General features: G+C 41.8%; 1 long non-coding RNA gene across 1 annotated transcript; it reads right to left on the bottom strand.

Moving 5' to 3' along the window:
* Window positions 1-14,532: 14,532 nt before the first annotated feature.
* LOC110505373 (uncharacterized) lies at window positions 14,533-16,399 on the bottom strand. The gene is made up of 2 exons (XR_002470746.3): window positions 16,146-16,399; window positions 14,533-15,439 (listed from the first exon to the last, which is right to left on the bottom strand). It is a non-coding gene; the product is annotated as an uncharacterized LOC110505373 (long non-coding RNA).
* Between the last annotated feature and the right edge of the window lie 1,168 nt (window positions 16,400-17,567).

Below are 17,567 nucleotides of genomic sequence, written 5' to 3'. Positions count from 1 at the left end.
TTCAGTGAGGATCTCTGAATGATCCAATTTTGACCTAAATGACTAATGATGATAAATACAATCCACCTGTGTGTAATCAAGTCTCCGTATAAATGCACCTGCACTGTGATAGTCTCAGAGGTCCGTTAAAAGCGCAGAGAGCATCATGAAGAACAAGGAACACACCAGGCAGTATCAAGATACTGTTGTGAAGAAGTTTAAAGCCGGATTTGGATACAAAAAGATTTCCCAAGCTTTAAACATCCCAAGGAGCACTGTGCAAGCGATAATATTGAAATGGAAGGAGTATCAGACCACTGCAAATCTACCAAGACCTGGCCGTCCCTCTAAACTTTCAGCTCATACAAGGAGAAGACTGATCAGAGATGCAGCCAATAGGCCCATGATCACTCTGGATGAACTGCAGAGATCTACAGCTGAGGTAGGAGACTCTGTCCATAGGACAACAATCAGTCGAATATTGCAGAAATCTGGCCTTTATGGAAGAGTGGCAAGAAGAAAGCAATTTCTTAAAGATATCCATAAAAAGTGTAGTTTAAAGTTTGCCACAAGCCACCTGGGAGACATACCAAACATGTGGAAGAAGGTGCTCTGGTCAGATGAAACCAAAATTGAACTTTTTGGCAACAATGCAAGACGTTATGTTTGGCGTAAAAGCAACACAGCTGAACACACCATCCCCACTGTCAGACATGGTGGTGGCAGCATCATGGTTTGGGCCTGCTTTTCTTCTGAAGGGACAGGGAAGATGGTTAAAATTGATGGGAAGATGGATGGAGCCAAATACAGGACCATTCTGAAAGAAAAACTGATGGAGTCTGCAAAAGACCTGAGACTGGGACGGAGATTTGTCTTCCAACAAGACAATGATCCAAAACATAAAGCAAAATCTACATTGGAATGGTTCAAAAATAAACATATCCAGGTGTTAGAATGGCCAAGTCAAAGTCCAGACCTGAATCCAATCAAGAATCTGTGGAAAGAACTGAAAACTGCTGTTCACAAATGCTCTCCATCCAACCTCACTGAGCTCGAGCTGTTTTGCAAGGACGAATGGGAAAAAAATTCAGTCTCTCGATGTGCAAAACTGATAGAGACATACCCCAAGCGACTTACAGCTGTAATCGCAGCAAAAGGTGGCGCTACAAAGTATTAACTTAAGGGGGCTGAATAATTTTGCACGCCCAATTTTTCAGTTTTTGATTTGTTAAAAAAGTTTGAAATATCCAATAAATGTCGTTCCACTTCATGATTGTGTCCCACTTGTTGTTGATTCTTCACAAAAAAATACAGTTTTATATCTTTATGTTTGAAGCCTGAAATGTGGCAAAAGGTCGCAAAGTTCAAGGGGGCCGAATACTTTCGCAAGGAACTGTATTAGACTATTCTTTAGTAAACGCTGAACAGTCTACTGAACAGTCCCCAGCTTGCAAACAATTGTTGTTCCCATCTCATTCCTTTCCCTCTTCCATGCATCGTTGTTCTTCGCCTGAGTGGCTCGCTTGTGGGCGTGCTGACCGGATAAGGCAGCATCTTCGGTTGTGCGTCAAGAATTCTGCATACAGTAACACGTTCGTATGAAGGTGTGGTTATTCACAGGGAAATGTTATATGCTATGGAGGTACATTTGTGTCTTTTTGTCGAGAGCAAAACTTCTTTTTTTATTTTAAATAAAAAATAATTGTTCTGAAAGCAACTTTTTTCCGACACAAGGGAAGTCATAGCGGACACCGACAAAGACAGACTGTGTGATGATGGCAGCACTGAAAATGACATCTGCTGCTTCAGAGTGAACGGTCATATCTCAGTTATTGTTTTCATATCTATAAAAAATAAGCTGTTTTCATTACTTCCAGAGAGTGAGCTGATCAAGGGATTGAAAATGTAGATATTGCCAGATGTTCACTCTCCAAGGAACAGGCAGTGGAAGCTTTATTGTTGGCAAAAGTGTCCATAACCAGAGGTAATTAAACTGTAGCATCAGCGTAATCCTTTTCGAAGGATACGGTAAGATATTTCTGAAAGGTCCTTGAAATTTTATTGACTTTATGGTTGGTCACTCACGACTCACGAAGCAAGCAAACTGTTTTGCCACTAAATGTACTGTATGAAGCAATCCACGTTTTGTGTCTCAACTCAACTTCTTCTGACCAAAACAACACACACCTGCTGGTGGAGGCCAGGGCACAACCTCTGGGTGCTAGGCAACATGCTGGCAAAGCCCAGAGAGAGAATAGGGATATCTGTTTCCAGCCATGCTAGTCTTTAACCAATTCATGTAAGACAAACTCCAAACCATTGTCCTAAGCAGCATAGTAGAGATACAGTGAAATTGGGAACAATGTTGATTCACTGTGGTGAGGCTGCGATAAAATTTTAGTCCACCAACAATATATGGGTGTAAACAGAATCATAAGAAGTGGTACTGTGCATATGTGATGTGTGGACTCATAGCAACAAAAACAAAATCATCACAGGGTATGACCTTGATGTGCTTGACAAACACGTGCTGTAGATGTTTGATGACCAAATTATTAGGTGTTTCTGAATGGTTTGCTGCTGGTAGAGTTGCCTAAATGAACAATTACCACAGTTTACTATAGAATACTACAGTACTTACTATAGAATTATACAGTAAACTGTAGTATACTGTAGAATACTATACTACACACTGTAGTATCCCTCAATTACATGTAGTACTTCCTAGAGAATGTTGTAGAATATTATAGTAAATCCTACAACACCAGCTCTGACGCTAGTCGGATGTGGCAGGGCTTGCAAACTATCACGGGTTACAAAGGGAAACTCAGCTGAGAGCTACCCAGTGACGCGAGCCTACCAGTCAAGCTAAATGCCTTCGATGCTCGCTTCGAGGCAAGCAACCCTGAACCATGAATCAGAGTACCAGCTGTTGCGGACGGCTGTGTGATCACTCTCTCCGTAGCCAATGTGAGTAAGACCTTTAACTTCTTATGGTATAGGGGACGCTTGTGGTATAGGGAAATTGCAGCGCGGCAAATTCAAATAAATGATATAAAAATCAAACTTTCATTAAATCACACATGTAAGATACTAAATTAAAGCTACACTCGTTGTGAATCCAGTCAACATGTCATATTTTAAAAAGGCTTTTTGGCAAAAGCATAAGAAGCTATTATCTGATGATAGCACAACAGTAAACAAAGAGGGTAGCATAGTTCAACCCTGCAGGCGCTACACAAAACGCAGAAAAAAAACATGCCTTACCTTTGACAAACTTCTTTTGTTGGCACTCCAATATGTCCCATAAACATCACAATTGGTCCTTTTGTTTGATTAATTCTATCCATATATATCCAAAATGTCCATTTATTTGGCGCGTTTGATCCAGAAAAAAAAAACGTTTCCAAATTGCGCAACGTCATAACAAAATATTTCAAAAGTTGCCTGTAAACTTTGCCAAAACATTTCAAACTACTGTTGTAATACAACTTTAGGTATTTTTAAATGTTAATAATCGATCAAATTGAAGACGGGTCTATTTGTGTTCAATACAGGAAGACAACAAACCAAGCTACTTTTCAAGTCTTGTGCAACTCTCAACAGTGTTACGCAGTTCCTAGATGGCCGTACTTCTTTATTGCACAAATGAATAACCTCAACCAAATTCCAAAGACTGGTGACATCCAGTTGGAGCAGTAGGAATTGAAAACAAGTTCCGTTTCCCAATGAGAACTCACTGAACAGACAGAGACCTAAAAAAAAAGAAATTCTGAACGGTTAGTCCTCAGGTTTTGCCTGCTACATAAGTTCTGTTATACTCACAGACATGATTCAAACAGTTTTAGAAACTTCAGAGTGCTTTCTATCCAAATCTGCGAATAATATGCATATCTTATATTCTTGGCATGAGTAGCAGGAAGTTGAAATTGGGCACTCTATTTATCCAAAAGTGAAAATGCTGCCCCCTATACCTTAAGAAGTTTAAACAGGTTAACATTCACAAGGCCACAGGGCCAGATGGATTACCAAGACACATACTCAGAGCATGCACTGACCAGGTGGCAAGTGTCTTCACTAACATTTTCAACCTCACCCTGACCCAGTCTGTAATACCTACATGTTTTAAGCAGACCACCATAGTTCCTGTGCCCAAGGTAACCTGTCTAAATGACTACTGTCCCGTAGCACTCAAATCCTTAGCCATGAAATGCTTTGAAAGGCTGGCATGGCACACATCACCACCATCATCCCAGAAACCCTGGACCCACTCCAATACGCATACCGCCAAAACAGATCCACAGATCATGTAATCTCTATTGCACTCCACACTGCCATCTCCCACCTGGACAAAAGGAACACCTTAATGAGAATGCTGTTCATAGACTACAGCTCATTGTTCAACACCATAGTGCCCTCCAAGCTCATCACTAAGCTAAGGTCCCTGGGTCTGAACACCTCCCTCTGTAACTGGATCCTGGACTTCCTGATGGGCCACCCCCAGGTGGTAAGGGTAGGCAACAACACATCCGCCACACTGACCCTCAACATGGGGGCCCCTCAGTGGTGCGTGCTTAGGCCCCTCCTGCACTCCCTGTTCACCCATGACTGCATGGCCGCACACGACTCCAACACCATCATTGAGTTTACCGATAACACAACGGTGGTGGGCCTGATCCCCAACAATAATGAGACAACCTATAGGGAGGAGGTAAGAGACCTGGCAGTGTGGTGACAGTACAACTACCTCTCCCTCAACTTGGGCAAACCCAGTGCTTCATTTGATCCTGCTGGAACAGGATCCGGCACCTCTCAGGTTTGACTTTGTTTGTTCCAGCACCTAATTTGCTCGGATCCGGTATGTCTCATGGCATGATTTATTAATTGTTTCACTGTTCTCACTGTAGACATTCTAATAAAAGTGATCAGCGTTAAATCAAGTTGCCTCCTTGTTATTTCTCCCGCCCCCCAGAAAGACCATCATGTGAAAGTGTGGTGATCCTTCTGTGTAATCATCCTATCTGGCCACACTGAATACAGACCTGCTATCGGATTTGTATATAGAGGTTATGAGGAGGGCCGGTGGGGTAAGTAACTGATCTTAACACAGGTCTTGGTAGTGGTGGTCAGCCAGTGAAGCGCTCCCTATGTGTTTACGTCACATAGTCTAGGCTAGTTGTCTTGCTACTATATTTGAATCGTGGGAAAGCCAAATAAAAAAATGGATAAGAAAAAGCAATCGAGTTTGAAGACATTTTTCAAGTTCAAAAATCCAGAGGAAGATGGTGAATTGAACCCAGAATGAGTCAGAGAACTGTTAGTGCCAAAGGAGAGAAATTAGGGGCAAACTGTTCCTGATAGCAATGCCTTAGCTAGCAGCGCTGCTATTAATCCTGCCAGTTCAGCATCACCACCAGCCCTATTAGCGAGTCAGACTCAGCTGGAGAGGAAGACGGGGAGCTGAGGGGAGGAAGGCAGTGCATCCACCAACGGAGTGCTCGGAACAGGTGCAATTTGTAGTTCAAGAACAAGCAAAAATATAACCCCTGGCTTGTCATGCAGAATTCAAAGTTGGGCTGTACAACATGCAAAAAGGTAGGGAGTTTGGGTCTAGAAACAACTGTAGGGATTAAACTAGCAAAAGAGTGAGTGGAATGTACAGTAAGTTGACATTCTATGTCTCAGAGGTAAAAAGAAAAACGATTTTATCAACAGGTGTATTTTGTGGCAGCAAGCCTTGTAGACAAAGCTTAAGCGGACACCCAGGTTATAGTTAACACTCAAAATGAAAAAAATAGACACTACAGCCAGAGTCTTCAGAACAACCTTAGAAGGACGCTAAACATCACAGCCACAGGCCCGCTCATGGCTTTGAGCAAGATATTGACTCTCAGGAGTTAAATGGATTTGACATGTGGAGAGTCATTGTAGGAGGTTTTGAAAACTAAGGTAGGAATTTCCTTTACAAACTTGTTCTGTACTGTGAAGGTAATCTGAATATGTGCTTCATATTATCACATAGCCAGGAGGCCTATATATTCTCATAACTGTGTTCTGCTGTAGCCAACATTGATTTATTTTATTTGAAGTTACATTCTGATATTTGTTTTACAGCTACATTGATGTCTAGAAAATTATATGAAATTCAGGTCTTGTACGCCCCACAGCTGAGTATGTGTGCATATGCATATGGCAGGTGTTCTGCAGTGTTGTCAAAACAACAAAACTACAGTAATAAGTACTACAGTATACTACAGTCATTCTCGCCATAAAACACTACAGTAAATACTACAGTATACTACAATTTGCAAAAACACTCCATTAATTATTATAGTACAGTATATAGTAGTTTTATTTTACTACAGTATTTATACTATAATTAACTGTAAACAGTACAGTATCCTACAGTAAATGTTACAGTGAATACTACAGTAATTTCCATAAAAACACTACAGCGAATACAATAGTTTTTATATCCTATAGTATTTTTTCATGGCGGCGGTTTCGTCTGGTAGTTTCTGGAATGCTGATTCCTGGCTCAAGGACCCTGCATGGGGTTCTGGTTAAGTGGTGAGGGTTCATAGTGTCCTTCACCTTTCAGGCTGACCATATACCCCCACCTGCCCTCTATGTTCCTTCCCACTCTGATAGCCAACCTCCCAACCCCCTCCACCCTTCCTCTCCTCCCCTTTCCCCTTCTCTCTCTTCCTTTTACTTGCTTTTAATCCTCAACCTATACTCCCCACACCTCCACTCAGGTTTCTCAACAGGTTTCAGGTAGGATTTGGGTGGGTGGTGTTGCAGGGGGGGTCGGGCTTAAAGAGAGTGTAACACACTGGATTGAAGTGGTCATGTAATGGTGACTAGAGTGAAAGTGGCCAAACCCAACTCTCCACGTCACCCCAAACAACAGTCCCCAGTTTCGAGAAAGCATGCACATGTGGTCGTAATGAACTAAGGGAAGAAAGCGAGAAAGAGAGGCTGAAGGACTAGGAAAGTAGTTGAGGACCCCATTTCTGGATTCAACATATAATAGAGTAGTGGTGGGAAATAAAAGACAGACAGAGAGCCAGGAGAGGAGATTTTAGAAGAAAGCCCTTGAGTTGAATCTACCTTTGACACAGGTAGGATGCAAGCCTTGGAGGGACAATGAGGCTTTTGTCATGTGATCAGGATAGGAGGAAGTTTCCACAGCTATGAAGACTGGGAAAGGGAAAGGGGGATACGGTCAGTCTGGATGGTGTTTGCATACCTGGGTGTATGGATGTATTTGTATATGGGATAGTTGATAAGTGCTTGTTGCCTTTTTATGTCAAAGCAAATTTACTGGGTCATAAATTTTTACTGCATGAGCAATAATAAAGGGCAAGACTGTTGTTTGCTCCCTGAGGCTATCAGCTGACCTTTCAGAATGGGCTCCCTCCCCAACATGCCCCCAAAGGAAAATCGGGTTTACACTGGTTCTAATTACACTGGTTCTAGTCAGCAGCATACCACCCTGCATACCTCTGCTGGCTTGCTTCTGAAGCTAAGCAGGGTTGGTACTGGTCAGTTCCTGGATGGGAGAACAGATGCTGCTGGAAGTGGTGTTGGAGGGCCAGTAGGAGGCACTCTTTTCTCTGGTCTAAAAAAATATACCAATACCCCAGGGCAGTGATTGGGGACACTGCCCTGTGTAGGGTGCCGTCTTTCGGATCTGGACGTTAAACGGGTGTCCTGACACTCTGAGGTCATTAAAGATCCCATGGCACTTATCGTAAGAGTAGGGGTGTTAACCCCTGTGTCCTGGCAAAATTCCCAATCTGGCCCTCAAACCATCACGGTCACCTAATAATCCCCAGTTTACAATTGGCTCATTCATCCCCTGTAACTATTCCCCAGGTCACTGCTGCAAATTAGAATGTGTTCTCAGTCATCTTACCTGGTAAAATAACGAATAAATAAAAATGCTCCCTCTCAACCTTTAAAATAACTAAAAGTTATCAGGAGTTTAGTTCAACCATCCTTGGTGCTTGTTATCACAGCACAGCGTGGTAAAGAAGTGGTCCACCACTGGGGCATATGTAAAACCTTCCTTTCCAAGTGAGTGGAACTGGTCAGTGACATGCATGGAAAGGTTCTGTTGTGACTGAGGTAATGATCTTCAAAGGCAGAAAATGAATCATAAAACCTTAGTCTCCTTGGGTCACCACGGAAACCAACACATTTGATTTTGAAAACTCAATAACTTAGAACCATTACAGGACATACAGTTGAAGTCTGACATACACCTTAACCATTTAAACTCAGTTCCTGAACTGTGATTTTTTTTGTATTATATAAAAAATTCCCTCTTAGGCCACTTTATTTTAAGACTGTGAAATGTCAGAGTAAAATTTCTTTCTTTCTTTAATAAAATGTATTTCTTTATAAATCAAATGTATTTATTTCAGCTTTTATTTCTTTCATCACATTCACAGTGGGTCAGAAGTTTACATACACTCAATTAGTATTTGGTAGCATTGCCTTTAAATTGTTTAACTTGGGTCAAACGTTTTGGGTAGCCATCCACAAGCTTCCCACATTAAATTGGGAGAATTTTGTCCCATTCCTCCTGACAAAGCTGGTGTAACTGAGTCAGGTTTTGTAGGCCTCCTTGCTCGTGCATGATTTTTCAGTTCTGCCCACAAATATTCTATGGGATTGAGGTCAGGGCTTTGTGATGGCCACTCCAATACATTGACTTTGTTGTCCTTAAGCCATTTTGCCACAACTTTGGAAGTATGCTTGGGGTCATTGTCCATTTGGAAGACCCATTTGCGACCAAGCTTTAACTTCCTGACTGATGTCTTGAGATGTTGCTTCATTATATCCACAATTATCCTACCTCATGATGCCATCTATTTTCTGAAGTGCACCAGTCTCTCCTGCAGCAAAGCACCCTCCCAACATGATGCTGCCACTCCCGTGCTTCATGGTTGGGATGTTGTTCTTCAGCTTGCAAGCTTCCCACTTTTTTCTCCAAACATAACGATGGTCAATATGGCCAAACAGTTCTATTTTTGTTTCATTAAACCAGAGGAAATTTCTCCAAAAAGTACGATCTTTGTCCCCATGTGCAGATTTCAGTTTGTTTATGGCAGTTTTGAAGAAGTGGCTTCTTCCTTCATGTTATGTCGATATTGGACTCGTTTTACTGTGGATATAGATACTTTTGTAACCGTTTCCTCCAGCATCTTCACAAGGTCCTTTGCTGTTGTTCTGGGATTGATTTGCACTTTTCGCACCACAGTATGTTAATTTCTAGGAGACAGAATGAGTCTCCTTCCTGAGCGGTATGACGGCTGCGTGGTCCCATGGTGTTTATACTTGCGTACTATTGTTTGTATAGATGAACGTGGTACCTTCAGGCATTTGGAAATTGCTCCCAATAATTAACCAGACTTGTGGTCTACAATTTATTTCCTGAGGTCTTGGCTGATTTCTTTAGATTTTCCCATGATGTCAAGCAAAGAGGGATTGAGTTTGAAGGTAGGCCTTGAAATACATCCACAGGTCCACCTCCAATTGACTCAAATGATGTCAATTAGCCTATCAGAAGCTTCTAAAGCCATGACATTGTTTTCTGGAATTTTCCAAGCTGTTTAAAGGCACAGTCAACCTAGTGTATGTAAACGTCTGACCCACTGGAACTGTGATACAGTGAAGTTAAGTAATCTGTCTGTAAACAATTGTTGGAAAAATTACTTGTCTCATGCACAAAGTAGATGTCCCAACTGACTTGCCAAAACTAGTTTGTTGACAAGAAATGTCAACATTTGGAGTGGTTGAAAAACGAGTTTTAATGACCTAAGTGTATGTAAACTTCTGACTTCAACTGTATAAACTCAGCAAAAAAGAAATGTCCTCTCACTGTCAACTGTGTTTATTTTCAGCAAAATTAACAAGTGTAAATATTTGTATTAACATAACAAGATTCAACAACAGACATAAACTGAACAAGTTCCACAGACATGTGACTAACAGAAATTGAATAATGTGTCCCTGAACAAAGGGGGGATCAAAATCAAAAGTAACAGTAACAGTCAATATCTGGTGTGGCCACAAGCTGCATTAAGTTCTGCAGTGTATCTCCTCCTCATGGACTGCACCAGACTTCCCAGTTCTTGCTGTGAGATGTTAAATAATTTTTTGCCCCGCTGTATATTGGTTCCTAACTTCCCTGAAAATTTGCAAATTGCGGGGGCTATTCGATGCTAATGCAGTACGCCACAGGATGTTTTTGTGCTGGCCAAGGGCAGTCAAGTCTGGAGTGAACCAAGGGCTATACCAAGGGCTATATCTGCTCTTAGTTCTACATTTTTTGAATGGGGCATGCTTATTTAAGATGGTGAGTAAAGCACTTTAAAGAATAACCAGGCATCCTCTACAGACGGAATGAGGTCAATTTCCTTCCAGGCTACCTGGCCAGGTCGATTAGAAAGGCCTGCTCACTGAAATGTTTTAGGGAACGTTTGACTGCGGACCCATTACGGACACAGGCAGTGATCGCTGAGATCCTGGTTGAAGACAGCAGATGTGTATTTAGAGGGCAGGTTGGTCAGGATGATATCTATGAGGGTGCCTGCATTGACAGATTTAGGGTTGTACCTGGTAGGTTCCTTGATAATTTGTGTGAGATTGAGGGCATCTAGCTTGGATTGTGGGACGGCCGTGGTGTTAAGCATATCCCAGTTTAGGTCACCTAACAGTATGAACTGAAGATGAATGGGGGGTAATTCATTCACATATGGTGTCCAAGGCACAGCTGGGAACTGAGGGGAGTCTATAACAAGCGGCAACAGTAAGATATATATTTTTTATTTCTTTAAGTAGGAGGAATAACTGTTTGGGCACAGGCCTGGATAGCATGACAGAACTCTGCAGACTCTCTCTGCAGTAGATTGCAACTCCACCCCCTTTGGCAGTTCCATCTTGGTGGAAAATGTAATTGGGGATGGAACTTTCAGAATTTTTGGTGGCCATCCTAAGCCAGGATTCAGACACGGCTAGGACATCAGGGTTGGCGGAGTGTGCTAAAGAAGTGAATAAAACAATGTATGGAGTTGGCTTCTGATGTTAACATGCATGAAACTAAGGCTTTCACGGTTACAGAAGTTAACAAATTATAGCGCCTGGGGAATAGGAGTGAAACTGGGGGCTACAGGGCCTGGGTTAACCTCTACATCACCAGAGGACGAGTAGAATAAGGGAGGTGAGGTCCTACACAGTCCCACCCAAATTAATCCACCTCTTATTACCATCATTATGATGCCATGGCTCTAGACACTATAAATTTAGACAGAAACGCAGTATAACCAGGCGTTGCGTCACCTTGAAATTGACATTTTTATTCAGAGAATTGCAGGGGAAGAGTACAATACAGTACAGTTCAACTAATAGGCAAGAACATAGTTGAGTGCAACAGAGTTATATTAATATTCTTCTTCTATCCATTTCTGGTCCACAATCTTTGAGCTTTAAGACCCCCCCCCAAAAAAAATACAGTTCCTGTTTACCCAAAAACATGACACAATCAATGAGTCTTTTCAATATTTCCCTATTTTTCTTCACCTTTTCATTGTGCAGCTCCGTTGCCCTGCGCACTTGTTCGTAGAGCTGTAGATCCACTCGTGTGTCCCCAAAAGTTTTCAAAAGCACCATTGCTTGTAAGTGCCCAGCCGTACTTTGGTGTCTCGTTGCTGCCTTGGTTAGACAACTCAAGTTTCCCGCCTGTGACAGGCTTTGTAGAGTCGGCGTCGGGCGACCTCTCCTTACAATGTCTAACTTTTCTTGAAAAGTACGTCTTGAGAATGGCGTTATAATTATATCCTCGACCAAATCGATATCTTCTCCTCCTTCCGCCATTGTGGGTTGAAAAAACAGCTTAGTAGTACGCAAATTAATTTGTTTATCAAATTCAGTTTCCTAGTTCTGAGGTTCTGCATAGACCTGCCCATAGGACTTGCCTCTCAATATTGGTAATCCAATCAAAAGACGTGCACGCACTACGCCTGCTAGCTGGCTCATGTGTAACACTGGAGCCAGCCAGCCAGCGGGCGTACAATAGTCAACTCTAAAGCTGATTGGTTGACACTAAATTTTCATTTCCATTCACTTTAAGCTACAAGCGTCCGCACTGTTGATTCTGAAGGCCTGAGGGCAGATTTTAGACCCCTGGCAACACATGATGGCTGAATATGATTGGATAAAAGATCTAACATAAAGACCAGCCCTCCAAATCTCAACCTGGGGCTGGAAGCAGTGCAACCAAGAGGAAAGCTATGAAATGAAGAGTATAACTCTTACTCTGGGGAATAATTGAATACATATTTGTGGGAAAATATATTAAAAATGTATATATATATATTCTGATGATGTTTAGGCCAGCAGAGAAGGCCTTGCTGGCCCTGACGGCCCACCACTGCCTTTTAGCGATGCTCATGTAGAAATGTCAGAGGGACTTGTTTCATCTTGATGTGATCTGTTTTGTTTCTTGAACAACACTTCCGCACATCTATGGCAAAGTTCTGATTCCGACTGAAGGTGTAAATGAACTGGTGCAAACCATCAGGCACCTGTATCGTGCTGCCAACCAATACACCTTGACGGAGCGTCGCTCATCAGAAGCAGGAAAACAAGGATTTAAGGAGATGAACCCATTTGGTTGATGCATAGAATCCATGGTGTAGGTGGTTGAGGTAACTGATAAGATGCTTTGCTCACAGGGAGAAGAGGGACACGAAACTACTCGATTGGAACCAGTGGTGATGTTAGCATGTAAATCTTGGTGGGGCAAAAAAACAAACAATAGTGAGATGCATGAGAGCAAAGCCACTACACAACACTAAACAATACATGAATTGCACTATAACAGTGACAAACGGTGCCCACAAACTGTTAGGGACTACATAAAGCTGTACCAACAGCAGTCCCAACACTGTCCCTGATTCCTTCCAAACCACTCATTGTTGAATTTGCAATTTCCAACAATGTTTATGGCCAATGGCCGATGAGCACCGATACACTATAACTTGTCTTAATATGACAAGGATTAAAAAGGTTTTGCCAGTAGATTGTCGACTTGATTCATGGCTGCTAGCTCAGATTTTGAAAGTATGATGTTGACAGTCCAATCAAAGCTACTGTAGATAAGGTGATTTGACATCCCTTTCTGTGGCGGATGACTGAGCCTTTTTGGATGGGCACTTAATGTAACTATGGCAGCACCCAAGGGGCTTGAAATTTCTAGGTCTACCCTTAGACTTGGCAGTGACAGAACACTGAGCTAATCGTGGCACAACTAGAGAACATTACCTGCACTCCGTATTTTCCACTGGCTGCCCAACCACCACAGAGTACTGAGCTAGGCTGAAATACCTACATTGGAGCAGTCTTACTCAAGCAAAAGAGACCATGTTTGTATGCAGCTTTAATTTCTTTTAACATGTGAAACATTAATACCAAAATAACATGCCAAACAGGTAGTCCCCAAAAAATAAAACAAATTGGTTTAAATTTAAAATTAGACTATTGCCACAATCTACAGCCTCCTTTCAAACCCCCTAAGATCAATTAGCATTCAATCCCCATAAATCAAGTTAAAAGTTCAAATTATCCACATCTGCCTATGTGAAAGGTGTTAGACCATGACACATCCTGGGGAGAGAAAAAAAAAAAAAAAAAAAAATCTTATCACATCCAGTGTCAGTAAATTTCTTCACAACCCCCACAAGCATCTTTTGGGACTAGTTTGAACAGGCTCTACACACTATGAAGCCTCTGGAAAGGTGAGACTCAAACACCTCACCTGAAGGTCCGAGTACCATCTGAACATAAATTGTTTAGTGCCAAAAAAAAAACAAAAAAAAAGGGGGTTCGATGTTAAAATGTTCCCCGATCTGACACTTGAGAACAAAACTGTTGTCAATCTGTATGGACTAATAGCAGTAATGTCAAATAATTTCATTGTCTGATTCAAGAGCGTTGTGAAATATCAAAATTATCCTTGGTATGACCTTATAACCACACAATATAGCTTAGAAACCCCCAGTTTAGACTTCTGGGATGAATGTCACCATTCTAAGTACCCCTTTGGCTGAGAGCCAACCAGCAAGACCCAGTGTCAAGAAACTATTAGTTTCAGTTCATGTATACCTTACAGCCAGCCTTCCCCTGAACATCATTGTAGGCTAGTTTGTAAATGACTGGTCACAAGAGAATGTAGCTAGGGTAAACTAAACTAATTAAAGCAGCCTACAACGGAGTCAACTGTCAGGAAACGGACCTGTTTTGGCCACAAGGAATGCAAGACAAGTCATGTCCTAGTTGACATGGCATAAATGCTACAACTGGCCAAAGGTGAACATTCCTATACCCCATTCTAAAATAAGGATTTAAATTGTGGCACATCAAACATAGTCTACTTCAGGAAATCATTGGGCTTAGCTATGTGATCAATAAAGGGGCTGGACACAAGTGGAACAGAGCAAATTACTTGGCAGGTCAAGCTTTAGAATTTAGAGACAGGAGGAGAAACATTATAGTATTTTTTATTATACAAGAAAATTGTCACAAGTATCCTACATTTCAAGGGTTTATTGAACCTGGCCTTAAAAACAAATCTGAGCATATCACATCACGGATTTAGACAATTAAATATCACATATGCTAACTCATACAATTCCATATTCTAGAAATAAATCACAAGTGTACATCAAGCCTCTGACAAAGTACTCACTGCAGGTGCAGAAATGCCACTGTCCGTGCATGTGCCACAGATTCTATACCTTATTTTCAAAGTGCCTCACCCAACATTTCTTTAGATATTTTAACTTCTTAACAAATTACTAAACTACCCCCTGGTGTCTACACAGGAACAGCGGGACCAAACGGTTCAAAGAGCAGAGTTCCGTACAGTACATACTCATCATGGACTGCCTCCATGGAGAGGACCGTACAGTTCAGCCTATGGGCATGGGGCCAGTGTGAGAGGTATGAAGGCCTACTGATTTGAAGCGGCCGGAAGGTGTAAGGGCAAATAACAATTCCCATCAGTGAAGTAGAAATGGGTTCTCCTCCGGCACGCAACTCCACCGAATATCTTCGGTTAGGAGCGCACATGACTGCCTTCCTGATTATTTATTTAAAAAAATGTGATCTTTGTGAAACAGTTTACCCCATCTAGGCCGGGGATGTTAAAGTCTTGCCGGTGTTGGTTCACTGCTGCAACAGCCCTCTAGAAGCGCCCCTGTAGAGAGCCCCCCACCATGATGGGTATGATGAGCGCAACCGAGCTGGACTGCAAGGATGCACTGGCTCCTTTGGCAATGTTGTTGTTCTTGGTGACGTCGGGCATCTTGGTCATGTTGGAACTCCCACTGCCAGCTTTGGTCGTAGCATTCATGGCAGGGGACTGTGTGGTAGTGTTTTGAGCGTGGACCTAAAACAGGAGAGCAAGAGGTGCTTGTCACATGTGAAAAACACGTAAACCTGAAACATTTGACGAGTCGGGACAACTATCAATTGGACTTCACTTTCGTACGACTAATTTTAAAAAAGGCCAACGTTCAGCTAGGCACACGGAGTAGCCTAGGCAGTAAAAATACAATAGCCCTATGGCAATATGTTCCAACAAAATGCACCTTAGAAATCTTAATACATGTAAGTGCCATCACCTTGTGGACAATGGTTTCCAAAGCCTATAGGATCATGGGCAACTTCCTGCATTTGAATTGCGCAGTGGAGAATTAAAAATATAAACCATCCCGCTCAAATTACATTAGCCAGCCTACGCATGTCGTTGTAACGTTAGATCAAGGATTCAGTAGCCTATCTGAAGAGGCGTCACCGTTCCACAATGCGCTGGAACGCTAGATTTTGCCAACATGTCAATCATACCGACTGAAAACATCTTGAGATCAATTATACGCGGCATCATTAGCTTGTCAATGAGAAAAACAGTCAATGTCGAAAATTACACTAGATTTATGGTAACAAATTTGTCTGATTAATAAGCCATATTAAAATGTTGCACCTGTCCTGTTGAAATGCATTTGCGTTCCAGTGAAATGGGTAGCCTAATTCAAATTTGGGCTCACCTGAAACGAAACATGGTAAAAAGGACATTTAAGAGGAAAAGTTCTTACCTGTGATGAAAAATGCATGGCAAGGAGAAGAAACCCAATGTAAGCCATCACCATTTTAGTCATCTTGTTATTGGTTTCTTCCCTGCAACAATTGCGCGTAATGTAGCTCTATGCCTTGCTGTTTTCTCAAGACAAATGACTGGAGGAACAAACACAGGGGATTTTATACCACCACCGAGTGTGACGTTGGGCAACACTGCGCATCTCCCAAACCACCTGTACAGCCTTCCAATCAAATGGAAACCTACAGTTTATCAGAAACATCCCATAAACTACACCTCTGAGACCTCTTATACGTTTTAGGGTGTGCCTGTCAGCAAGACAAATAGCCTTTGTGTTTATAATCATTGTCTTTTGATATGAATTCACTGGTTTCCAATTAGAAGAGTTTGACACAATTATTCTCTCTACCTTCCTCCTCAGAGAAGGTTGATTCCATGAGCACGATGGGGACATTTTTTGAACAATAATAATTATATAGTTAGTCTAGATTATGTTGTTCAAAATATTTTTATGGGGATATTTTGCATGGTAAATGGCAAAGAAAAGTTTTACAGATAAGCAGCTCTTATAGCGACCTCTTGCGGTAAATATAAGCATTACCACAACGCAATTCTGTTCATATGTCCATTCCCCGTCCATAGTAGTAGACCTATTGGTCTTACATGGAAGCAAAAATTCACCGGCGGTGACTAAGGTCAGGTCAACTGAATACTTTTCTAAAGTAAATGTGTGTGCTTGCTAGCTTGTCTTGAAGTAATATGGATGATAGAAAAGGATAGCTGGAACGGGTGAAAGTTGGTTGGGTGTCTCTAGCTTGAAAGGTTCTAGAGTTAGGCCTATAATATTACTGTTGGTGGGTTATTTGTGCTAATTCATGAAAATGTAAATAGTTCAAATTTATAACGTTTTGAAAATGTTGAAGTTGTTTTAATGTTTGTAGCTGAAATGGTGAAAGAGCAGTAGCATTTAAAATGTCTATCACTGTGTTCTTATGGTTGGCATTGGGAGATTCTCTATTGGTCTAAAGCCCATCCGCCATAGCCGCAGGAAGTAGGGGTGCTGGTGTTGCGGTGGAGATGGAGTTCTTTGAAATCAAATACAATTTTATTAATCACATGCTTCGTAAACAACAGGTGTAAACTAACAGTGAAATGCTTACCTTACGCGCCATTCCCAACAATGCAAAGAGAAAGAAAATAGAGAAATATTGGAAAAGTAGTAACTTTATTAAAAATGTGATTTTTTTTCAGCCAGCACACCCTACTCAAAACATCTTCCCGCGGCTATGCCATCCTCTCCTTGACTCCTCCGTCCTCCTCTCCTCCGTGACCCGGAAACCGATAAGTAGTTGAGGGGTCGAAGAGGGGTCGAAGATAGTATAAATGAGTTAGTAGCTGAACAGAGGAGTGTCCTCCTCTC

The sequence above is a fragment of the Oncorhynchus mykiss genome, chromosome 25, assembly GCF_057628025.1.
Source record: "Oncorhynchus mykiss isolate SJ-2025 chromosome 25, ASM5762802v1, whole genome shotgun sequence".
NCBI lineage: Eukaryota > Metazoa > Chordata > Actinopteri > Salmoniformes > Salmonidae > Oncorhynchus > Oncorhynchus mykiss.
This window is presented reverse-complemented; position numbering and strand designations above follow the sequence as displayed.